Genomic DNA, 21,390 nt, shown 5'->3' with positions numbered 1-21,390 from the left:
TTAATGTCGCCAAGTTTGCGACAACTTAGCCATGTCCACTTTGAGGGGACAGAAACAGAGATGGGCGCGCTTAGCTGCCAGTGACATAAGGGCGGTTTATAGTCCGACGTAACGCCCGCGCGCACGCTACGTCACGTCGGCGAAAACGACCCCTCTATTCGCGCTTTCCAGATACGCTAGCGCCGCCACACGGATTTTTTCGGAACCCGGGAGGGGGTGATGGACCTCCCGCCCACGCGGTTTCTGCAGCTGTATTGGCGTTTTGGTACTCTTTGATATGGGGGAAAAAAAAACAGTCGACGAGCGAAGAGCAACCGCATGTGCAGTGTGCCACAATGCACAAATCGTGCAGTATTGGGAAAAGTATTGGGAAAAGCACCACTTTCCAAAAAAAAAAAAGACAGGAAGTTGTGGGTGATCAAGCTCCGCATCGGGAAGCAAGTTAGCGAAGAAATAGTCATATGTAGCGAGAATTTCAACAAAAACTTCTTTTGGGGCCACCTTGGTGAGTGTACTTGACTGTTGCTCAATGATTTCATTTTATTTTTGTGGCGAGCTCTTACGAAAGCGGCTGAAGAGAAACGCTGTGCCTTCGCAAAAGATCCCGCTGCGGTCCCACGAAGCAAGACTGAGACCATGGTGTAACTGAGACCTAGCGTTGGCCGAAGAAGGCCCTCTACAGATTCCCAAAGTAAATTTAAGTACACAAGTGTCACCGTTTATTAAGTTTTCTGCCTGCACTCGCGCTGTTTCGGCAAATACTCTGCGACGGTGCCTGACGCTGCGTCGCGAGCATTGCAAACTAGAGAACCTATTCCGCAACTGTTCGTAGTCGTTTTGTGTGAGAACGAAACAGGCGGTCTATGCACAAGGCGTTCGCTGATTTTTTTTCTTTTGCTGTATTCAAAGGTGTGTACTGATCGGGGGTCGAGCGCACGTGTTTCTGATTTTGTAGTTTTGTTTGGTCTTAAAGTATCTCTTCTATAACAATGTTGCAAGAAACAAGGGCCAGGACTACGTACCTGAAGCGGTCATTGATGAAGAATGCGCATGCGAGCTTCCCTACAGCACGCGAAAACATTAATCGTGCTGTAAAACGGGGCGCGCTGGCACACGTCATAGTGTCACTCATATATTGTAAATCGGCACTACTGAAATGTTTACGTATTATTTGGCATCATTAACAAGCATTCCGTATATAAGCCGGTGCGTCTAGCCATTTATCTCATCGTGAATGCACCCAACGTTTACCTTATGCAGCGGCATAAAGCGCATACTGCGCTTTGTTTACATCTGAGCGCTACCGATTAACTGCTTGGTGTCAATTCTTGTACATCGCGTATAGATTACGAAACGTAAGAATACATAGTGACCTTTACGGCGCCGGTTACACTGCAGACTTGAACTTTTATAGTATGCGGCGGGCCTCTCACGGCGCTTGTCTGCAGACAGAGTTACTCGACCTGAACAGTCGCGCTTGTCGTCTTTCGTATTTCACACCATATTATATGGCCAGCGTTAAACGTAGCCTCTCCCTCTACAACACATCTCTGCGTTTCCTTAGCAATGTTAAGGATCGCGCTTAGAGATACCAGAGGCCCGTAAGCCGCCTGCTTCTGCTGATGCGCACGCATTCGTATCGCCTCCATCACCTCTATCCCCGCCATATTGGAACGCTCTCCGCGCCACCTATAGGCGCTGGAAAGTGCGAATAGTCGGGCGCACCGGCGGCTTCCAACGCGCCCCGACGGGCCCGGCGCCGATGTGGCTCCTGAGCCATTCGCGCGTCGAAGTCGGCGGAACTCTCGCACCACAATGCATTGCGCGCGAAGAAAAAGGCGCCAACACAACTTCGTAGACGGCTTTTGCGGACGGCGCGCGACTTGGCAAACCTGCGCATGCTCCGAAGATAGCAGCCTACGGCGCGCGCGTTGTTGAGGGGTTGGCATCTCGGCTGGCGCAGCGCAACCGACGTAGCGTGACTGACCGCGAACGACGCTCGCCCGCGCGCCGATAACGTCGGACTATAAACGGGCCTTATAAACACATGGCGGGCATGCTGCGGAAACGGCGGCATATGTCTTCACTGCTATCCTAATAAAGACATTTAGCCTGTCCGCTATTCCGGCAAACGGAAGTGGTTTGGGCGGATTGCCGTATTTGCGGGGGCGTAGACGTGAGTGGCAAGAGTGGCGCAGCCGCCTGGAGGCGTAGAGTTTAACCAGGCAGACGGAGGTAAAACTGCAGTAACCAACTATATCCTGCTTCGCTGCTGGTGCAAATTTTCGTCAGCGGCGTAATTGTGAACGCGATTACCCCGCTGTCGAAAATTCACACCAGCAGCTAAGAATGTAGTAATTAGCTTTATGTTTGTTTGCTTGAGCTTTGCGCCAGCAGCTGGCGCCACCAATCTGGCCGCTCACGTTTACGCCCCCGCTAAACCGGCAAACCGCCCGCGCTTGCCGGAATATCGGACGCACTAAAATTCTCTAATGTGGCACATTTCCGATCGGCGCGCGGGCGACCGTCGTTCGCGGTCAGTCACGCTACGTCGGTTGCGCAAAAACGGCACCGAGAGCGGCGCATGCGGAGCAAAATTCTATTGGCGGGTGGTACCCCTCTCCCACCTCTCGTTCGCACCGCCTTGATTAGGGAGATTTAGAATAGGGGCCCCAATATTTTGGGGCTCCAAAGAGCTTTGCGGGTGTTAGCGTTGGGGCACGCAAGAGTGAAGAGGTTTAGAATAGGGCTTTGCGTTTGCGGATAGCGTTTTGCGCTGACAGCGCCACTACGGCGTCTAAGAAAAACGATTAAAAATAATTAAATAAAATATTCCATTTTAAGATATGAATAGTAATTTTGACTTGCGTGTATTCGCGTTTAATTACGATTTAGAGGTTATTCTTCAAGCAGCAAACAATTAGTTGTGCTTAGTTTTGAGCAACAAAACCAACTTTACGTGCCTTCACCAGCCAAGCTTAGCCGTGTAAGGCCTACGAGCCATAAAATCCACACTCGAATTCGGAATCAGCGGCGTCTAATGAATCAATCTTAATAACACACGCTAGTTGAGAGAAAGCGGTAACTGCAGTCATTTTTCCTAGCTTGCGAACTTCACGCGTTACCGCGAATCGAACCCAGTTTGGTGCTAGGTTAGAGCCGTCGCTTCGATGGGTGCCGCCATGTTTGTTGACGCAAAGCTTTTGGGAACGCTATTTGAGCTCCCGCTAAATCGGTGAAATAGCGTTCCCAACGCAAAACCCAAACGCAGTTTGCGTCTCGCGCATGCGCAGTGGCTTCGACGCTATTTCTTTGGGGCCCCAAAACGTTTGGGGCCGACCGCACGCCAAGTTTCATCCTAGACGCCAGCGCTCGTTTCTCCCCTGGCCGCACGATTTCATCTCCAACGGGTGTAGGTTTTCGCCGCCGCTTCCGTTCACGATCGCGCCCGCGTACAGTTCGCGCTGCGCGCGAAACGTCTCTAGTTTGCAACGGCGTCTCTTCGGATGACCGGAAATTATGATTGTGTTGTTAACTGTCACGACAGCAATGTAAACACGAAAGGGTTGATGCCACCGGTGAAATTCTGCCGATTCACAAGAAAATGGTATGATAAAAGCAGAAGAGAGACATGAATTACTGCGGTGCGCCGAGCGAAGTAAACAACTGGCAAACGAAGCGAGCTCGTTCATTGATCGCTCCTGAGTGTATGACGATTCTTATATGTAACCCACATGAATTTAATAATTACTCGGTACATAATCCTTTTATTCATAGAAAAACTAAGTTGTTCGACGAGCGCTTGTCCTGTCTTCTTTCTCGTGTTTCGTTTGTGTGTGCGCTGCCCAAGAATGGAAACCACTTCTGTTGTATGCGCTAGCAGCGGCCGAAGTTCACGCGTGCCGAGAAATTGAATATGTGCACGATGCATTGAACATGACCGGAGTTCATTACCGCTTCACCACTGCACCGATCGATCGAGTTACTGGACGATACACGCCCGCGTCTTGGTCGCGCCAGCATTGCTGAAGCAGGAATTACTAATACTTTCAACTTCCGTCTCTTGAGTACTGTTAAAAAATGGCCAAGCTGCCTACATTGCTGCCTCTATTCTATATTGTAAGGGGCGTACTAGTTAAAGTTGTGTGCGCATGTCGCACTTGTGCTATGCAGCGATATATTTTGTTTATTTCCGCACACTGTCGATGGAAATCTGTTGTCGCCATCAGAGAGAACACGAATTTGTAGCAAACATGCGGGAAACTGCAAAAATGACTTTAGCTCGTATGCGCCGTATGTATGTGCCGCATCGTATGTGTTGACAATTTTTCCGGCGGCACATACGATGTCGTTTCCAATTACCTGCTCAGAGTCACTTACAAGGTTCAGCAGACGCTGCCCTTTCGCCGCATTGCAGCCATTAAAATAATCGTCAAGCGTACCGATCTTCTTAAAGGCAAATAGCATCGTGTACAGTCTGTTTCGCACTTAGGGGAAAACTCGGAACGTATTGCCTCGCGACGCGGCAAGCAATGGAGTCGTGCGGCGGCAGCAGCTCGAGCAGGCGCAGACGCTCGAAGGGCGGAGTCGTGATCTGCGTCGTCTGCTACGGCGGCGCGCGCTGGCCGCATTGTCGGAAAGCGTGCTGCTGTCAGGGGCAGTGCACCGACTTCATCGGTACTGCGGGAACTGAGCTGATATCCTTTACTAGACGTTGTGCGTCGCTAAACCCTGAGCCTTCATTGGCGATAATGGAGTTCCACAAACTTCTTTTGACAGCATGCTTCGTTTGTTCTTTCGAAAGGCCGGGGTACTGAGCGCGTGTACGTATATTTCTTCACTGTGTGTGCTACCGTAATAAGCAGCGACAAGACGCACCAAGATGTGTGCGCAACGTGCTCAGTCTTTGTTTGACTCGAAAGGAAAACAAAGCACTCAACAATGATAAATGTGGGGGTCGAACACGATGAAACAAACGGATACGATTAAAGGAATGTTTTACGTTAAGACAATGAGCTGGAAGTGATTTTTCTCGACAATCATTCACTACACCAGACAGACCCTGCCCACCGGCGGGGTATTGGACACGTCACGCTCGGAACGTCAGTTAGTATCTCGTCATGTCCCCAGCGGCAGCGATGACAGCGCTCATCCTGGAAGGCAGTGAAGTGTAGATTGACTTGATCAGGGATGTGTTCATTCGCAGCACGTCTCAGTCGCTGGCGATGGTGGATCGAAGCCTATCCTCGGGCGACTGATGGAGGAGATGGCGCGGCAGCGATACTTTCAACGAGCCCCAGGCATTTTAAATGATGCTGGCGCCCGGGGATTGAGGCGGCCACTCCAAGAGAGTGACTGCGCGCACTTCCAGCAGTTCTTGCACAACACGAGCAGTGTGGATCGGCGACCTATCGCGTTAGAATATATAGTCGCCTTCCAGAAACAGGCAGTCAAGAATGCATGGAATCATTAGGTCGTCTATGACTGTCCTGCAGCGATGAACTTACCTTCTAGGCGTATCAGTGGGCGTCGCACAACGCTTAGTAAAAAAATGGCTGTGGCTTAGCTAAGGTTAAGCCCAGGATGCGAAGCATACTAGCCTTTATTTTAGTTGTTGAACCGCTGTTTAGCCTGGTGAACTGCTGTTGCTTGGCTATATTTGGTTCGACTAGACGAAGAAACAACTCGTGCAGGCGAGCGCACGAGCTGAGACCCGGCTATGTAGCTACGCGGGCGCAAGCGAGCGCACGAGTTGAGCCTCCGCTTTTGCAGCTGTTATAATGTCATATGGTAGCTACGCGGCCGCGCGCGGCGCAGCAAGGAAGAGCGTGGTTGTGCGGCTAGTATGCTTCGCACAAAAATACCGGCTCATTTCAGGCAGTAACGATGAGATCGGCGCCCTGCAACTGACAGTAGAAGGTTTCCTGGCAATGCGGCCAGCGCGCGCCGCCGTAGCAGACGACGCCGTTCAAGATCTCGCCCCTCGAGCACCTGTGCGAGCTGCTGCCGCCGCCTGACTGAAGCGCTCGCCTCATCGCGATGCAATGCGCTTCGAGTTTTCCCCTAAATGTGAAACAGACTGTACATCGCCCTTCGAATCAAATGTCCACGCGCCGCACGCAGGCAGACACCGCGCGCGGCACGAAACGTGCCCAAACACGCGCAGTGCAGGAGGCAATCAAGGCGGTGCGAACGAGAGGTGGGAGAGGGGTACCACCCGCTAATAGAATTTTGCTCCGCATGCGGCGCTCTCAACGCCGGCGCAGCAGCGCCGCTCTCGGTGCCGTTCTTGTCTATAGTGTAGTGTTCTTGCACGCTCCCACCCTTTCTTTTCAAGGCGCGTAGGATGCTGGGAGAAGCGGGTGAGTGCGGCAAATAAGTTACCCTGTGTATATAGCTTAACAAGGCGGTCGTTTAAACGAGTGAATGCTGCATTTTAACTGCACGCGCAGCAAACAGGAATTTTTAGGAAGACAAGAAACATAATGTGACACTTCGTTTTTGCTTAGAAACACCCGCCGCGGTGGCTTAGGGGCTGTGGTGTTGCGCTGCTAGGCACGAGGTCGCGGGATCGAATCCCGGCCGCGGCGGCCGTGCATTTTAATGGGGGGCGAAATTATACAAAAACGTCCGTGTCCCGTGCATTGTGGGAAAGTCAACGATCTCCTGGCGGTCAAAATTAATCCGGAGTCCACCCCCCCCCCCTTCCTCTCACTACGGCGTGCCTCATAATCAAATCGTGATTTGAGCACGTAAAACCACGATTTGATCGTGAGCACGTAAATGATTGACAAATGCGTGACGTGATCATAATTTGCGGTGCCGCCCCGCTGTCTCTGACGGCCTCTGACGCAAGCAAAATTTTGACCAATCAGATGAGGCCAAGTGAACCGGTTCCCTTCTGAACCATTTTAAGATTCGGCCCCTGATTTCGTTTTTTCCTGGTTGGATGAACGGATGTTATGAGCGTCCCTTTTGGAACGGGGCGGTGGGTTGTGTCACCCAGCTCTTGCTATCATACTGCTTAATGTCCTACCTAATGTCCTACCTAGGCGCTACTCTCATCGCGTACCGCCGTCTGCCGAGGGGCGTGTAAATCATTCACCAGCTTGCTCAAGTGCGCATGCGCTGAGTGGCGGAGACCGGCGGCGACGGCGGCGCGGAACGGGCGGTGACAGCGTGTCGTCTGCTAGAAACTCGAGCCCTCGACCTCCTCAATTGGACAGCAACGAAACACACACACACACACCACACACACAAAAAGAGAAAAAAGAACATATGCACACAAATGATAAAAGCGCAAATGAACGCATGGTACCGCTTTTTCTGCACGTATGTGAAACATTTTGCATGTTTTTGGAGGAAACTGATGAAAAGTAATGCTGTACAAAAAGGGCACAACAGGCGTACTTGTTTTTCATGCCTGATCGTCTGCGCGGAAGCGAAGGTTCGAAATCTTCACGTTTCTCGCTTTGTTTGCCATGTCTGCAGCATGTTTATACATGCCAGACGGAACAAGGTATCTTGATACTTGTGCGTGAAGAGACGGATGCAACAGGACAGGAAAGAAGTGTTTTGTTCACCGCTGTAAATCTGGGTATGGCAAAGGATGGGAGAAGTTTTCGCTCTGCACGGCACCATCTGATGCGCAGCTAGTGCACCAGTGGAGACAAAAAATTCCTGAAAGTCAGCGACCGCTTAAAGCAAAGGACAAACTATGTGCGCGACACTTCGAGATGCACCTTATTTTTGAACTTCAGCGAACACAAAGGTAATGTCCTACAAGGTGTAAATAAATTGCCTCGACTTCGAAAGGCAGCCGTCCCTTCACTTTTTGAGGGAACCCGGCGCAACTCAGTGATGCTAAATGCCAGCAGGGACCAGAAGAGGCCGATGCCGAAGGACAGGAGGAAATCAATTTGTCTGCAACTACACACAGCCCTCCCTTCTTGAGACACGTGCCATAACGAAAATTCTCAACCTCGCTTTTGAGAAGAGTCCTTGAGTTGGCAGCCTGGTAGGAATCCATTAAGCAAAGAAAATAGTTTGGGTGTGCCTTCAAAGGAATAATTCGAAAAAAGTGGCACAAGCAGCTCCACTGCTCGAAACGACAACACACAATCCCTGAGCACAGATCGAAATTCACTTTTGCAGGAGCTCTTTCTGCATCCAGAAAGAGTGAAGCTTCCGCCTAACACGGGGCCACAGCAAGATACGAAAAAGTTGGAAATCAAATAGTTGGGTGCTGCTCCCAAAGCAAGAAGCGGGTTTTCCTATGTGAAGACACAATTCCTTCTGTAACGGAGTGCATCTATTTCACGGAAGGCCTTCGCGGGAAAACATTCAAGGCATTTATACTAAACTGCAATTTTCATAACACAATCGACTTTGAAGGACAACCGACTACTATCGTATACTTAGAGCGCATGGTATACAGGCTACTGACTATAGATAAAGATGCGCCGGGGGAGTCCCGCAAAGCAAGAGTACCCCGGCCCATAGAGTTTCTGACTACAGTACCTAGAGGGAAATCTGGTGCTGCTGCGCTGTGGTATGCATGGGAATGCCGGTATGTTGTGGATTCGAATTGGCATCGTTCTCGTAGACACAGGACACCTTGAAGACGCGCTTGGCAAGTACCGTTCCGTCTGTCACAATGATTCATTTTCTACTAGAACAGCACGTAAAAAGGTGTTTTAGCTTTATTATTACGCGAAAATATGTTTTGTTTAACTATGAGAACTTGTTATTGTGTGTACGACTACATGTTACGTAAAAAGTATCAGCGGGCCGCTAAAGTTGGAGGACAGACGACAAGTTTCGCGCTCGCTTTGAAACAGTTCGTCGTCTGTTCTTGCTTTTCTTCGCTTGGTCATGCATCGTGGGTGAGTAAAGATGTAATATGCGCGAATGGAAACATTTTATGAAGATTTTACTTTGAGAACGCGTTATTTGCGTAGCCATATTCACGTTTTAGACGAAGCCTCTTACAACACCAGCCAACACGAGCCTCGCAGACACATATACCGTCATTCTCATGACGGCACGGTGCCCCCTTAAGAAACTCCCATAGACGGTGGCGCCAGATTACCCTCTAGGTGTTATAGTGAGAAACTCTATGCCCCGGCCTGAACGCTCAGTGTGCCTATACGTGGATGTGTGGAGGCACAGAAGGGACGCTGACCAGTGTCCGCACTTCCGGGCGCATTGCGCGCGTGGCCACGCGATGCCCATGACTACTTTCCTCGCTACGCAAAGTCGACGAAAGCGACCATTCGCCACATGCTGGAGGCACATAATCTCAGTGTCTCTTGTTAAGTTCATAAGGAGGAAGCAATGTATCTGCATTATTACATTTTAATGAGAATTTGCGACGGAAGCGAAGGGCAGTGCCAAATGCCCTGCGCTCGAGAAGTCTCGACCGTAGGACTTCTCGTATAAATAAATAAATAAATAAATAAATAAATAAATAAATAAATAAATAATGTTTGGCTGTCTTGGGCATCCAGCGTAAGCGAAACGAACAAACAAATAATTTCGAGTTGAATTTATAAGCCAGATACTTGCGAAGATATGTCAGAGGGTGTTATAAATCTTCTGAAAATTTGGTACAGTAAATTTCATTTACGGAGTTTGTTGGGGATGTCTTGTTCTAGAGGAGGAAAACAAGTTATCGTATGAATTCCGTCACTGCTGTTTCGTATACGGCATTTTCACTGCAGCGTATAACGCACAGCGGGAGGGACCGTAAGCGCTTGTGACCTAATGCGCTGCAGCCAGTTAGTCTACGCATACCACAATCGTCTTTTTTACATCCAAACAAAATAAATCCAGTCTTTTTCAGCACGCGGCACAATATTAACACGAGTCGGAGGTTTTTCTGTCGGTGGCATTTCGAGGCGACGCTGTGCCGGTGTCCCTGTGTGTAGGCACACAGAAAGAAACAAGTGTTCTTATCGTGCACTGAGTTTCAAAAGGAAGCGAGGCCTCCTATAGGTGGGTAAAATCATCGGTGCATCATATGCGCATGATTTTGAGAGCTGTTTAATAGCAATCCTCGTGAGAATTAGTAGACGTTTCAGAACATCCGGGGCTGAAGCCACCGATGTTCTCGTTAATTTTGTAAGTGCTCCCTGCTGATGCTGCAGCCGCCTTCGCTAAAAATTATGTCGAAAACCTCGACTGGCCGCCTGCGCCTACGGATAGCTCTAGCGTAACAGCTTTTTCTTTAATGCGCAACTGTCGGTGGTCTGCTTCCGGGAGAGACAGGACGCGTGTCGAGTGATTTGCTGAACAACAATGCGGTTTGAATCGTGGATCCGGGATCTCAAAGAGGTGCGACGTAATAGCAATTTCTCTTGCATTTACCGCTAATTCATCACTGAATTTCGGTGTGTGTGTGTGTGTGTGTGTGTGTGTGTGTGTGTGTGTGTGTGCGTGTGTGTGTGTGTGTGTGTGTGTGTGTGTTTGTTTGCGGGCCCAGAAATTTGCAGCACCGTTGAAGGTACAATAATATCAAGGGTCTTGTAAAATTATTTTGATGCCACAATACAGAATGTGGATGTTGGCGCGTACCGCGAAAAATCGACAAATGTTTACAATGAGCTGCATGTACTGGTTGGATCATTTATCTGAACTGGTTGTATGAAATGCGAAATAATCAATATGGAGAAAAATTATGAAGGTATAGGTTCGGACTCTGGTATAGATCATGCGTCCCTCTGTTAAATTTTTTCTTCTTCGTTTTCATGGAGAAAAATTACGAAGGTATAGGATCGGACGCGGGATAGAGGATGCGTCCCTCAATAAAATTTTTCCTTTTTCCTTTTCATGGAGAAAAATTACGAAAGTATAGGAAAGTATAGGTATAGATCATGCGTCGATCCCTCTGCTGCATTTTTTTCTTTTTAGTATTTTTTCTTCTATTTTGCGGCCTTATGGTGCAGTTTCTTGCTTTTCGCTTCGACTCAATTATTCAGCAACGTTCACGGCCGCAGACAAAGATAAGCAGTCGCGCAGCGCTCCGTCTTCCTACCAACGCACGTTTTAATATGCTAAGTGGCCTTGCGGGCAGTGTAAAATAAAGAACGTAATGACCAAAGAGGACGAGGCAATCCTCACTCCGCCAGCAAGAGGGTCTGTGCGTGGACATACTTTTCCTTTCTTTTTTCTTTCCTTGACGTCCGCGAAGTAGCGTGTCCGGCGTGATGAAACAGACACCGCAAGAACTGGCACGCACGCATCCATCGTAGGGTCACGTTTAATGCAAAAACATAGGAATAACAAACAAGGGAACAACAAGAGCAGGTGCGGCGCGCCTTTCGATTTCTCTTTTTTCTTCGTACGCCAGCCGTCACGGAGGACGGCTGGCCGCAAACGCGGGTGTTTGTATGTGTTGGGGGTTTTCGGCGGTAAAAGTTACTTTATTGCTCCCTGAAAGCTTTTGTGTGATCAGCAATTGACTGAGCTGGTAGACTTCTCCCGTTCATTACTTTCAACACACTTCTCCATTCTTGAAACTAGCTGTGCTAGCTGTTTTCCAACAGAAAAGTTAGAAAGCAGGCAGTTTCGGTTCCGTTTCTGGCCGCTTCGCCTTTTCGTCCGCTCCCGTTTTTGAAAAGCAGACGACCGGAGCGACGCGGCGAGAGAGCAGACGATGCAACAACCACCATTCGCCGTTCGGGGAAGTGAGGGTTGCGGCGGCGCTATGAAGTGGACAACCGTGGCGCGGCTACCATTTCGTGTGTCCTGGTGATTCGTGACCAAAACCACGCTTCACGTGCCTGTCTTACCGTCGCCACTTTATCGAAGCATCACCCGGATACAGCGCCGAGTACTTGGAAGAACACGAGGCAGGTGTTGTGGTGGTCCGCGCAAGCGTCGGTCGCCCTGCGGAGACAGGCCGCTCCAACAGGTAACGTGATGGTCACCCATCTGCACGTTCGGCGGCTCGGACGCCTTGTGTTCGGAGCGTTCGCCGCCTGCGTGTGTGTATGTACCACGAAGTGACCGTCGAACGCAACGCAGCGGCTCAGGGCTCTGTGTGAGGGACTGTCGAAGCAGGTAAACATTGCGCGCGATAGACGCCCGCCACTGTTTCGCGGAACCTATACGAGGAATAGCGATGTGGGCGCGTTAGTTCTTCCTCCTCTTGCTATTCCTTCGTCCTTTTTTACTTTTCGCGTTGCAGAAATTACACGGCACGGTGTCTTGGCGTAAGCTCGGAAGGTATCATTTATATGGCTCACGATGTTATAAGTTCTCGTGGCAAATCAAATGTTCCATATCGTGTAACGCGGCGTTGTGCTTCTTTTTTCATTTCTTTCCCGTTTAATTCTTCATGTGGTTCGCGTTGCGTGAACTTCTCTGTGGCCGCTCATCGCGCCGTGAATTTTTACACGGCATAATTTCTCGCGAGGGCCTAATGTTCACCATCTTTGCGAGTGACATACAATTCGGCAAACATTAATGTCAACTTTCGCGTGCAATTACGACTTTTAGTAGACCGCGCCACTCTTCTACTTAGTAGCGCACCTCCGTAAGCGTCAAAGTGAAAGAAGCCTCGTGCGCTTCGCGGAAAGCGTGGTTTCACTTGGATTCATCAAGCGTAGACGTTTTCATATCAGCGCCATGTATGGTCTCTTGTAAGAGCTCTGGAGGTGTTCCATTTGGCAAGCCGGTCCTGCGGATGCCCGCTAGGGAACCCGACTGTAGCGCAAAGATATATCACGGCAAAATTAAAGTTAATAATCATCGCCATTGTTTAGTGTAGCTTTAGAGCATGGTGTAAGCACATTTCCACCGCTCCTTAATTATAGTCTGCGGATTGCGACACAAGGGGCGCACTTTTGTTTACAAATGGTGATGTTCAATGGTCAGTGGAGCTTGGAAGTATTAACAGCCATTGATTAAACAAGCTCTTCGTAAAAAAAAAAAAGCAAGCTCAGTACATAGAAATAATTGCTACCTAATTACAACATAATGAATGGACAAAGAAAAGCAGTTATGACGTTTGTTGTAGGAGTTTGAACGTAGACGTCTGGGCATTTGTTCGCGGCGCCAGAATTTGGTCACGGGGTGGGTTTATCCTCTTTTGCTCCCTTTGACAGTAATGAGTTACATCTTGCAAATATATCAAGTGGCTGTGCGTTTTACAGTTACACTGCACTTAAACAGGCCACTGTGATTCCGTACTTGAAGTCTTTTTTTAGTCTTGAGCATAGAATCTGCTTTGCGGTTGCAGCAGAGCGCAGTGAAAGCACTCACAGGAGGTTTACAAGTGTGTGCCGTGTACATGCTCGTGTAATTGCCGCACCCAGAACTTTGCAAAAGAGTGTGTGTGTGTGTATATATATATATATATATATATATATATATATATATATATATATATATACACACTAAAACAATTACCCGTGTATAAGCCGTAACCTTGATTTTTGAGAAGGTTGGCAGTGTTATCTGTTGTGTGGTGCGAAATTTCGTAAGTCTTTTTTTTTTTGTTTTAATCCGTGCTAAAACAAGGCAGCCGTGCCGATTTTCGGCGACCCCAGGTGGCAACAGCACAGCTTCCGAGATTTAGCGGACGCCTCCGAGATGCTGCCGCGAATGGTTTGTGGGGCGTCACCATTAACTCGTCCGAACGGCCTGTACGGACCCGAGTTTTCTGAGCACCCTCAGACCTGTGACGCAGCAGAGGGTGCTAGGAATGCCTGGGTCCGAACAGGCCGCCATTGGAATCTGAACCTGGCAACGTTTAACGCTAGAACGTTATCTAGTGAGGCGAGTCTAGCAGTGCTGTTGGAGGAATTAGTGAGCAGCAAATGGGATAAAATAGGGCTCAGTGAAGTTAGGACAAATGAAGCATATACAGGCTAAAAAGCGGGCACGTCCTGTGCTACCGGGGCTTAGCGGAGGGACGAAAACTAGGAGTCGGATTCCTGATTAATAAGGATATAGCTGGCAACATACATTAATTCTATAGCATTAAGGAGAGAGGAGCAGGTCTTATTGTTGTGGGCACGTCTTGTTGGGGCAGGTACAAATTGAAGGTCGTACAGGTCTACGCCCCTAAAACCAGTCATGATGACCAGGAAGTCGAAAGCTTCTATGAAGACGTGGAATCGGCGATAGGTAAAGTCAAAACAAAATACACTATACTAATGGGCGACTTCAATGCCAGGGCAGGCAAGAAGCAGACTGGAGACAAGTCAGTGGCATAGAGACAAATCAGGATATGGCATAGGCTCTAGGAATAGCAGGGGAGAGTTATTAGTAGAATTTGCAGAACAGAATAATGTGCGGATAATGAATACCTTCTTCTGCAAGCGGGATAGCCAAAAGTGGACGTGGAGGAGCCCGAATGGCGAGACCAGAAATGAAATAGACCTTATACTCTGCGTTAACCCTGGAATCATACAAGATATGGACGTGGTCGGCAAGGTGCGCTGCAGTCACCATAGGATGGTGAGAACCCGAATTAGCCTAGACGTGAGGAGGGAGCGGAAGAAGCTGGTACATAAGAAGCCGATCAATGAGTTAGCGGTAAAAGGAAAAATAGAGCAATTCCGGATCAAGCTACAGAACACTTATTCGGCTTTAACTGAGGAAGAGGACCTTAGTGTTGAAGCAATGAACGACAATCTTATGGGCATCATTAAGGAGTGTGCAATAGAAGTCGGTGGTAACTCCGTTAGACAGGATACCAGTAAGCTATTGCAGGATACGAAAGATCTGATCAAGAAACGCCAATGTATGAAACCTCTAACCCTACAGCTAAATAGAACTGGAAGAACTTTCCAAGTTAATCAACAAGTGCAAGACAGCTGACATAAGGAAGTATAATGTGGATAGAATTGAACATGCTCTCAGGAACGGAGGAAGCCTAAAAGCAGTGAAAAAGAAACTAGGAATAGGCAAGAATCAGATGTATGCGCTAAGAGAGAAAGCCGGCAATATCATTACTATTATGGATGAGATAGTTCAAGTGGCTGAGGAGTTCTATAAAGATTTATACAGTACCATTGGCGCCAACGACGATAATGGAAGAGGGAATACTCTAGAGGAAATTGAAATCCCACAAGCAACGCCAGAAGAAGTAAAGAAAGCCTTGGGAGCTATGCAAAGGGGGAAGGCAGCTGGGGAGGATCAGGTAACAGCAGACTTGTTGAAGGATGGTGGGCAGATTGTTCTAGAAAAAAATGGCTGTGGCTTAGGTAAGGTTAAGCCCAGGATGCGAAGCATACTAGCCTTTATTTTAGTTGTTGAACCACTGTTTAGCCTGGTGAACTGCTGTTGCTTGGCTATATTTGGTTCGGCTAGACGAAGAAACAACTCATGCATTACTTCTTCGCCTTCAAGAGTGGAACGCGACAGCGTTCCCGTCGACCCGCCAAGGGGTGTAAGACAATGGGCTACAGGGCAGCGACTACGCGTCCCGCATTGGACGCGGTGAGCGTCGAGCAAAGCAGCGTTCGGCGCGGCAACGAAATGTGCGCCTGAGCAAGAGACGCACGCCTTAGAAACAGCTCGTTTCTAAGGCAACACCGCATTCACTAGAGGCGCTTTTGTACCGCTTAGAAGCGTCGTACTCGTGGCTCAGTGGTAGCGTCTCCGTCCCACACTCCGGAGACCCTGGTTCGATTCCCACCCAGCCCGTCTTGCAAGAGTTGAGCCAAAGCCACTTCCGTTCCGTTCCGTTCCAAAAACTTTTATTTCCATCAGAGAAGGAGACCCCCTACTCCCTGTCCCTGGCGCGCAGGCCTAGGGACAGGAGTGGGAGTCTCCGCGACTAGATGCAGGCAAAGAGTTGTTGACTCTTCGCGGCCTCTGCCGCCAGATGGATGGCTCTCCTCTGCATGGCGGGGTCCGCGCTTTGCAGAAGGGTGTCCCAGGCTTCTCTACTATTTATTCCTTCCTTGACACCTGGGGAGTCTACGCATTGCCAGATTATATGGTCGAGGGTCCCCCTCTCCCCGCATCTCTTACATTTATCGTCTATATCGTCGTCTTTCAGTACGTGTGACGCCATACTGGATTTATGTAGTTTCCTGCTTGCAGTCTGCGCCAGGCTCTCGCCTCTCTATTTCCGAGCTCCTTGTCCGGAGGGGGGACAGTTCTACGCTGAAGCTTATAGTTTTCAATTATTTCTGTGTAGGTCTGTAGTCTCTCGTCTAGTTCCTTGCAAGCGGGCGGCTCTGTTCCTGCCCGGAAGTAGAGATCTCGGGCTAGGAAGTGTGCCGCCTCGTTGCCTGGGACCGACGTGTGAGCTGGTGCCCATACGAGGCTGATTTTTCTGTCAATTTTCTTTCCTGTTAGTATTCGTATCGCTTCTGGTGCGATTCTGCCTTTTCCGTAATTGTGGATGGCTGTTTTGCTGTCGCTTATTATGTAGCTCGCCTTGGTCCCGACACAGGCAAGCGCGATTGCTACTTCTTCCGCTGCTTCCGGATTGCGGCTGCGTATTGTTGCTGCTGAGACTGCTTCACCTTGGCCATCAACCACTGAGGCTACTGCCGCACCCAGTTTGCCGCTGGCCGCATCCGTGTACGCCACTATCTCCCTATCTATTTCGCTGAAGCGTCTGACCAGTGCTTCGGCTCTCTTTTCTCTCCTTTCTTTGTTGAAGGTGGGGTGCATGTTTTTGGGAAGTGGGTCTATCCTTAGCTGTTCTCTGATTTCTCTTGGTATGTCACGTTTCTTTTGCATGCCTCTGTCTGTCTGCAGCCCCACCATGTTCAGGATAGCTCTGCCTGTATATGTTTGGCTGAGTCTTTCCTGTTGGGCGGTTTTAACTGCTTCGGCTGTTTCTTGCCAAGTATTGTGAATTCCCATTGTTAGGAGTCTCTCAGTAGAGGTGCTTATGGGTAGTCCGAGTGCTCGTTTATAGCATCTTCTGATGATCGAGTCTAATTTGTCTCTTTCTGAAGCCCGGATGTTAAGGTATGGTGTGGCGTAGCTAATTCTGCTGATGACGTACGCTTGTACTAGCTTAACTAGGCTTCTTTCTCTTAGCCCTCTCCCCTTGAGAGCTATTCTTCTGAATATCCCGGTGACTTGTGCTGCATAACCTTCCAGTTTCCTTATGGTTTCGTCGTTGTATCCATTGCTTTGGATGAAAAGTCCTAATATTCTTATCTTATCTACTTTGGGTACTGGTTTGCCCCCAACCGTGATGTTGAGATCGCTGTCTCTTTTCAGCCTTAATGATTTGGGATTGTACATTAAGAGTTCCGATTTTTCTGGTGAGCAAGTAAGTCCCCTAGTTGCTGCATACTCGATTACTGTGTCCGCGGCTGTTTGCAGTTTGTTTTCTATTTCCGCGTCGTTACCTTTGTGTATCCAAACATTTATATCGTCTGCGTACATGCTGAAGTTTAAATTTTCTATTTTCCTGAGTTTAGCCGGGAGGCCCCTCATAGCCAGATTGAAGAGGAGTGGGGAGAGTACAGATCCTTGCGGGGTACCTCTGTTTCCCAGTTCTATTTCTTCCGATTCCAAATCCTGGTATCTAATCTTTGCCGTCCTGTTTGTCAGGAAGTTCTTTATATAGTTGTACCAAAGCCACTTCTCCTCTGTCGTGACGTCACGGTGTCACGTGATTTCATGGCGACACCGCCGCGCCTGAGGAGCTGGGTTGACCTCTCGTAATATGCTTCGCATAAAACTGGCCACTCTGTATACGCAATGCTTCATGACCTCGAGCGTACCGGAATCTTGGAAGAACGCTAACATAATCTTAATCCATAAGAAAGGGGACGCCAAAGACTTGAAAAATTATAGACCGATCAGCTCACTGTCCGTTGCCTACAAAGTATTTACTAAGGCAATCGCAAATAGAATCAGGAACACCTTAAACTTCTGTCAACCAAAGGACCAGGCAGGATTCCGTAAAGGCTACTCAACAATAGACCATATTCACACTACCAATCAGGGGAGAGAGAAATGTGCGGAATATAACCAACCTTTATATATAGCTTTCATTGATTACGAAAAATCGTTTGATTCAGTCGAAACCTCAGCACTCATGGCGGCATTACAGAATCATGGTGTAGACGAGCCATATGTAAAAATACTGAAAGGTATCTATAGTGGCTCCCCAGTCACCGTAGTCCTCCATAAAGAAAACAACAAAATCCCAATAAAGAAAGGGAGATACGATTTCTCCAGTGCTATTCACATGGTGTTTGCAGGAGGTATTCAGGGACCTGGACTGGGAGGAATTGGAGATAAGAGTTAATGGAGAATACCTTAGTAACTTGCGATTCGCTGATTGCCTTGCTTAGTAACTCAGGGGACCAATTGCAATGCATGCTCACTGACCTGGAGAGGCAAAGCAGAAGGGTGGGTCTAAAAATTAATCTGCAGAAAACTAAAGTAATGTTTAACAGTCTCGGAAGAGAACAGCAGTTTACGATAGGTAGCGAGGCACTGGAAGTGGTAAGGGAATGCATCTACTTAGGGCAGGTAGTGACCGCGGATCCGGATCATAATCAGAGGAATAAGAATGGGCTGGGGTGCGCTTGGCAGGCATTCTCAGATCATGAACAGCAGGTTGCCATTATCCCTCAAGAGCAAAGTGTATAACAGCTGTGTCGTACCAGTACTCACGTACGGGGCAGAAACCTGGAGGCTTACGAAAAAGGTTCTACTTAAATTGATGACGACACAACGAGCTATGGAAAGAAGAATGATGGTTGTACGTTAAGGGATAAGAAAAGAGCAGATTGGGTGAGGGAACAAACGCGAGTTAATGACATCTTAGTTGAAATCAAGAAAAAGAAATGGGCATGGGCAGGACATGTAATGAGGAGGAAAGATAACCGATGGTCATTAAGGGTTACGGACTGGATTCCAAGGGAATTGGCAAGCGTAGCAAGGGGCGGCAGAAAGTTAGGTGGGCGGATGAGGTTAAGAAGTTGTTTGCAGGGACAACATGGCCAAAATTAGTACATGACCGGGGTATACAGTTGGAGAAGTATGGGAGAGGACATTTCCCTGCAGTGGGCGTAACCAGGCTGCTGCTGCTGCTGCTGCTGCTGCTGCTGCTGATGATGATGATAATGATGATGATGACCATTAACTCCAGCCGGCAGGTGACGCATTACAGGAAATAGCCAAGAATAGCCTGACCAAGTACAAGCGAGCACTGTAGTTCAATAAAGGCATGTACCACTGAAAATATTTACCTAGAAAAAAGTGTTGTGTCTTTTTCTCTATGTAAGGGCCGCACCCCTGATTCTCAACCCAAATCTCGGGGAAAAAAAGACAACAACCTGCAGCCATTACACGGTATGTACGGTAATTGTTTAAGCGTTAGCTGTGGTGCTGACTAGGCGTTTTCGTAACCCGATCTCGAGCTCGTCCAATCACTTGGGGGTTTCAAGGTACTGATGCCTCGATGACATTTCAGTGTAAATGATGTTCTATAGCGTTTTCATTTAGTAGTTTAGTATTTTCTAAGCACTTGACTTGGAATGAATATGTTGATTATATCAGATCAAAAATATCTTCAGCAGTCGGTGTTATGTGACGCCTGCGCGCTGTTCTTCCTGTTAAAGTTAAGCTACTGGTTTATTACTCCAGTTTTCCGTCCGACCGTACGGGGTACTACCGCTATCACTAATTTGCCCGAGTTACACCTTGAAAAAAAAAAAAAAAGCTGTGAGATGCATTTCGTGTATGCCTTACTGTTTCCCAACACGTGACCGCTTTTTAAAATATGAAAGCTTATCAGTTTAGGCTTTATACAATTACAGACTTTTAATGAGTTTCAAATCTTCATGAAGTGATGAAAATTATATTGGTCATCTTGCACAACTTGAAAAAAACACCCATATTCCGCAGACAAGACAAAAAGAAATGTGGTTAGTTCCGACAGCTATAGCATATTACACTGAACAATCTGTTCCTTACCTAGTGTTTTCTATTCTCTTTTCTTCGAATGTTTGTTTGTGTGAAAGGATATATTTTGTTGTTGGTCTGCTGCATTGCCAAATTAAAAGGGGGCAGGGCCTCTATGAAGCTTGCGAGCTTTTAGTCCTGTCTCCTTCTATAATTCAGAGGAAATAAAAGACTGATTCATTGATTGACAGTAGCAGGGAAACTTTATTGGTGATTCCATAGAGTTTCATATTAGTATACCTAGAGGCAAATCTGGCGCTGCGATCGTTCAGCCATCATGGGAATGATGGGAAGTACAGGCTTCGGATTGGCATTCTATTGACTGGCGAACTAGTCTACAAGTATTTTCTTGGCAGTTTTGGTTTCGCTCCAAGCGCAAGTGCTATAACCTGCAGTGGGACATTGCAACGCAAAGCCCTCTGCCTTTGTTATGTTGCTCGGAGTAGCGATAGCGCGCTGGGCCAGAGACTGGGACGATGCTTGTGTCGCGGTGTGGCGTCGAAGCCCTGACGAGAAAGCGACGGCATCGTAAACGTTGAAAGAACATGTTTTGATCGTTTGGACCTTTGTTAAGTGTGTTAGGTTGGCACTGTACCGTTACGTGCTTTATGAAGCTTCAGAATAGGAAAAAGAAGGCACTACTGATACAAGACATATACAGTTGTACTTCTAGTGGCTTGACAATTAAATTTTATTGAGGACTTCATTATGCATTGCTCGTTTATGGGCTCATGGAAATGCGTGTTGTAGGTTTTTGAGAACACAAACTTACTTGTGGTAGGAAAGGTTGCTGCTTCCTGGCTGTAGTCTAGTGTCGCAAAATGGGGAAGTGCAAAGCCATGCCATAACGCTTCGGAAGCGGTACGTCAATATAAAATATGATGACGAAATACTCGTAGGAGGTCACTAGCGTCCTAGCTAGCACTGCATCAGATGTGCTTAAAAGTACTTGAAGACGTTCAGCAATCGTGACAGCCGACGCAGCCTTTAGAAAGAGTGAGAGTGTTCGCAAGTGTCTGTCGTCTGCTAGAAAAGTCTCGCGTTTGCAGCGAGCAGGCGTCGTAGCAAACGAGACTTGCAGCATTCCGCTCAAGGGCGGAACGCTTTGTCACATTACAACATTTTTATTTACAGAAATACTTGATGAGTACTTTTATATAAGTACATGCACGGTTGTTTTGCTGTTGCAAAAATGAATAAATAATTATTTTTTGGCGTTAAATCGGGAACAGAATCGCACAAGTATGCGTACCCTGGTGTGTCCTGGTGAGAAACCATAGTAAACCATGCTTCCATCTCAAAGCCATACAAAGTTTATGTAGCGTGTTGTACATTATATAACATACTGCAGAAATAAAATTGGATTTTAAGCGATAATATTTGAGTATAGCTTTGTTTACTGCGCCACAAGCAAACGCCACTAGCCTAAAGACCGAAGTCAATCCGAAGCCTGTACTTCCCATCATTCCCATGAAGGTTGAGGCAACG

At 47.9% G+C, this 21,390-nt stretch overlaps 1 protein-coding gene across 1 annotated transcript in view; it reads left to right on the top strand.

Annotated features, from left to right (window-relative positions):
* Window positions 1-11,613: 11,613 nt before the first annotated feature.
* Window positions 11,614-21,390, top strand: part of LOC135920193 (major facilitator superfamily domain-containing protein 6-like) — a 111,490-nt gene continuing 101,713 nt past the window's right edge. The window contains exon 1 of the mRNA XM_065454352.2: window positions 11,614-11,914. The gene's annotated coding sequence lies outside the window, so the exon portion shown is untranslated. The remainder of the gene's footprint in view (window positions 11,915-21,390) is intronic.

Source organism: Dermacentor albipictus, chromosome 3 (assembly GCF_038994185.2).
Source record: "Dermacentor albipictus isolate Rhodes 1998 colony chromosome 3, USDA_Dalb.pri_finalv2, whole genome shotgun sequence".
NCBI classification, from domain to species: Eukaryota; Metazoa; Arthropoda; class Arachnida; order Ixodida; family Ixodidae; genus Dermacentor; species Dermacentor albipictus.
Note: the sequence above shows the minus strand (reverse complement) of the source record. Positions and strands in the feature narration are given on the sequence as shown.